This window comes from Corvus brachyrhynchos, unplaced genomic scaffold, assembly GCF_000691975.1.
Source record: "Corvus brachyrhynchos isolate BGI_N302 unplaced genomic scaffold, ASM69197v1 scaffold627, whole genome shotgun sequence".
In the NCBI taxonomy this organism is placed as follows: Eukaryota; Metazoa; Chordata; class Aves; order Passeriformes; family Corvidae; genus Corvus; species Corvus brachyrhynchos.
In genome coordinates, this window is record NW_008239060.1 from 12,132 (window position 1) to 16,382 (window position 4,251).

General features: G+C 61.3%; 3 long non-coding RNA genes across 3 annotated transcripts in view; 2 read left to right on the forward strand and 1 right to left on the reverse strand.

Annotated features, from left to right (window-relative positions):
* The first annotated feature begins 1,514 nt into the window (after positions 1-1,514).
* LOC108447904 lies at positions 1,515-3,368 on the forward strand. The gene is made up of 2 exons (XR_001863611.1): positions 1,515-2,207; positions 2,357-3,368. It is a non-coding gene; the product is annotated as an uncharacterized LOC108447904 (long non-coding RNA).
* LOC108447903 lies at positions 1,717-2,109 on the reverse strand. The gene is made up of 3 exons (XR_001863610.1): positions 2,040-2,109; positions 1,895-1,955; positions 1,717-1,784 (listed from the first exon to the last, which is right to left on the reverse strand). It is a non-coding gene; the product is annotated as an uncharacterized LOC108447903 (long non-coding RNA).
* Positions 3,369-4,064: 696 nt separating the features above from the next.
* LOC108447902 overlaps positions 4,065-4,251 on the forward strand; it is a 628-nt gene continuing 441 nt past the window's right edge. The window contains exon 1 of the long non-coding RNA XR_001863609.1: positions 4,065-4,207. This is a non-coding gene — a long non-coding RNA (uncharacterized LOC108447902). The remainder of the gene's footprint in view (positions 4,208-4,251) is intronic.

The following is a 4,251-nucleotide window of genomic DNA, read 5'->3' on the forward strand; positions in this document are numbered from 1 at the left end:
CCGGCGCGTGCACAGCCAGGAGCGGCCGCACCAGTGCAGCCACTGCCACAAGTTCTTCAAGGACCTGGCCTACCTGGCCGTGCAGGAGAAGGTGCACACGGGAGAGACGCCCTACAAGTGCGGCGTGTGCGCCAAGGGCTTCGCGCACCCCTCCAACCTGCTGCAGCACCAGCGCGTGCACCGCGACACCTGAGAGGGGCCCCGGATGGGCGCGGGGGTGAGAAAGGTGTGGCACCTTCCGCTGAAGCACCTGAGCCCCAGGGATGAAGGCGCAGGTGAAAGGACCCCCAGTATCAGCCAGGTGTGCGCCCCAAAGATCTCCCGTGGACCCCGGAAAGCTGCAGCGGCAACGCCCGAACTGCGACACCTGAGCCGCAGGTGGGGGGACTTTGTACCTGTGACCTCAGACACGCGTGGACCCTAAAAATGTGCTATGGACCCCTAAAATGTCCTGTGGACCCCAAAAAGCTGCAGCAGCAACACCTGAACTGCGACACCTGAGCCGCAGGTGGGGGGACTTTGTACCTGTGACCTCAGACACGCGTGGACCCTAAAAATGTGCTATGGCCCCCTAAAATGTCCTGTGGACCCCAAAAAGCTGCAGCAGCAACACCTGAACTGCGACACCTGAGCCGCAGGTGGGGGGACTTTGTACCTGTGACCTCAGACACGCGTGGACCCTAAAAATGTGCTATGGCCCCCTAAAATGTCCTGTGGACCCCAAAAAGCTGCAGCAGCAACACCTGAACTGCGACACCTGAGCCGCAGGTGGGGGGACTTTGTACCTGTGACCTCAGACACGCGTGGACCCTAAAAATGTGCTATGGCCCCCTAAAATGTCCTGTGGACCCCAAAAAGCTGCAGCAGCAACACCTGAACTGCGACACCTGAGCCGCAGGTGGGGGGACTTTGTACCTGTGACCTCAGACACGCGTGGACCCTAAAAATGTGCTATGGCCCCCTAAAATGTCCTGTGGACCCCAAAAAGCTGCAGCAGCAACACCTGAACTGCGACACCTGAGCCGCAGGTGAAGGGACTTTGTGACCTCGGACAGGTGTGGGCCCTAAAAATGTGCTATGGACCCCTAAAATGTGCTGTGGACCCCTAAAATGTGCTGTGGACCCCAAAAAGCTGCAGCAGCAACACCTGAACTGTGACACCTGAGCCGCAGGTGTGGGAACCCCAGATCTGTGACCCCGGGCAGGTGCGGACCCCAAAAATGTGCATTGGACCCCAAAAAGCTGCAGCAGCACCACTTGAAGCACCTGAGCCCCGTGGATGAAGGCCCAGGTGAGAGGACCCCCAGTATCAGCCAGGTGTGCGCCCCAAAAATCTCCCGTGGACCCCAAAAAGCTGCAGCGGCAACGCCCGAACTGCGGCACCTGAGCCGCAGGTGAAGGGACTTTGTGACCTCGGACAGGTGTGGGCCCTGAAAATGTGCTATGGACCCCTAAAATGTGCTGTGGACCCCTAAAATGTGCTGTGGACCCCAAAAAGCTGCAGCAGCAACACCTGAACTGTGACACCTCAGCCGCAGGTGTGGGAACCCCAGATCTGTGACCCCGGGCAGGTGCGGACCCCAAAAATGTGCATTGGACCCCAAAAAGCTGCAGCAGCACCACTTGAAGCACCTGAGCCCCGTGGATGAAGGCCCAGGTGAGAGGACCCCCAGTATCAGCCAGGTGCGCGCCCCAAAAATCTCCTGTGGACCCCAAAAAGCTGCAGCGGCAACGCTCGAACTGCGACACCTGAGCCGCAGGTGGGGGGACTTTGTATCTGTGACCTTGGACAGGTGTGCACCCCAAAAATCTCCCGTGGACCCCAAAAAGCTGCAGCAGCAACACCTGAACTGCGACACCTGAGCCGCAGGTGTGAGAACCCCAGATCTGTGACCCCGGACAGGTGAGGACCCTAAAAATGTGCATTGGACCCCAAAAAGCTGCAGCAGCAACACCTGAAGCACCTGAGCCGCAGGTGAGGGCACCCTGGATCTGCACCCAGGCCAGGTGTGGGCTCCAAAAAGCTGCAGCAGCAACACCTGAACTGCGACGCCTGAGCCGCAGGTGAGGGGACCCTGGACATGCAGCCCTGGACAGGTGTGGACCCCAAAAATGTGCATTGGACCCTAAAAAGCTGCAGCAGCACCACCTGAACTGCGACACCTGAGCCGCAGGTGAGGGGACCCTGGACCTGTACCCCAGGCCAGGTGTGGGCTCCAAAAAGCTGCAGCAGCACCACCTGAACTGCGACGCCTGAGCTCCAGGTGAAGCCACCCTGTACCTGTGCCCCAGGATGGGTGTGGACCCCAAAAAGCTGCAGCACCTGAATGTGCCCAGGTGAGGAGCCCCAGCACAGGTGTGGACCCCAAAAATGTGCCGTGGACCCCAAAGAGCTGCAGCAACAACACCTGAACTGCGACACCTGAGCCGCAGGTGAGGGCACCCTGTACCTGTGACCCTGGACAGGTGTGGACCCCAAAAAGCTGCAGCACCTGGACAGCGACACCTGAGCCGGAGGTGGGGGGCTCCAGGACAGGTGTGGACCCCAAAATCGGCAGCACCTGAGCTGCAGGTGAGGGGTCCCAGCACGGCCACACCTGAGCTGTGATGTCACCAGCATTGGAAAAGGACCGGGGACCCCCAGGGTGCACCTGTGGCCAGGTGTGACCCCAGAACTGCGGTGCCTCACCTGAGCCCTCACCTGGAGCTGCGGAGCCCCTCCCAGTCAGGACTGGGGGACCTGAGGCTGGACTCACCTGGATTTTGGGGTGCTCCAGGTGCACACCTGGATGGGGCGGGGCCTTCCCGGGGCCTGGATTTGTTCCCCTTGGACAATGGGACAGGGACAGTGCACCTGAGCACACCTGGGGTTCACCTGGGGCACACCTGGGCTCACCTGGGCACACCTCAGCTCACCTGGGCACATCTGGGCACACCTGGGGTTCACCTCAGCTCACCTGGGCACACCTGGGGCTCACCTGGGCACACCTGGGGTTCACCTGGGGACACCTGAGCACACTTGGGGTTCACTTGGGCACATCTGGGGACACCCGAGCTTACCTGGGCACATCTGAGCACACCTGGGGCACATCTGGGGCTCACCTGAGCTCACCTTGGGCTCACCTGGGCACACCTGGGCTTCACCTGGGCACACCTGAGCACACCTGGGGCTCACCTGAGCACACCTGGGGCTCACCTGGGCACACCTGGGGCATACCTGGGCACGTCTGAGCACACCTGGGGCGCATCTGGGGTTCACCTGGGCACACCTGGGCTCACCTGTCTCATCTTTCCGGGCGGTAGCTGTAGCGCTGGGGGTGGGGGCGGGGCACACCTGAGTAACTCATTAAACGATGGTTAATTGATGACGTTATCGCTGGTCTCACCTGAGTCCCACCTGGCGCTTTGGGGGCGGAGTCAGTGGACGGGTGGGGGAGGGAGAGATCCCCCCAAAATTCACACCTGGGGGGCTGGGACCCCCCAAAATCCGCACCTGGGGGATTGGGACTCCCCAAATTCACACCTGGGGGAGTCAGGAACCCCCAAATTCACACCTGGGGGGCTGGGACCCCCAAATTCACGCCTGGGGGAGTCAGGAACCCCCAAATTCACACCTGGAGGGTTGGGCCCCCCCAAATTCACACCTGTGGGGCTGGGACTCCCCAAATTCACACCTGGAGGAGCATAGACCCCCCAAATTCACACCTGCGGACCTCAGGACCACACCTGGGGGGCTGGGACCCCCAAATTCACACCTGGGGGAGTCAGGAACCCCCAAATTCCCACCTGGAGGGTTGGGCCCCCCCCAAATTCACACCTGTGGGGCTGGGACTCCCCAAATTCACACCTGGAGGAGCATAGACCCCCCAAATTCACACCTGTGGGGCTCAGGACCCCCCAAATTCACACCTGGGGGGTTGGGACCCCTAAAATCCACACCTGGAGGGTTGGGAACCTCCCAAATTCACACCTGGGGGATTCAGGGTCCCCCAAATCCACACCTGGGGGAGTCAGGGACCCCCAAACTCACGCCTGTCCCACCTGCAGAGTTCAGGACCCCCAAAAACTCCACACCTGTCGCACCTGGAGGGTCCAGAGCCCTTTTGAATTTATTCACCTGGCCCAGGTGTGCAGCAGCACCTGAGCCCTGCGGGGGCTGCCGGGGGTGGGGCAGGGGCCGGGTGAGGATCCAGGTGAGGGGATCCAGGTGAGGGGCCAGGGGAGAGGCTCCCGGGGAGAGGGTCACCGGGA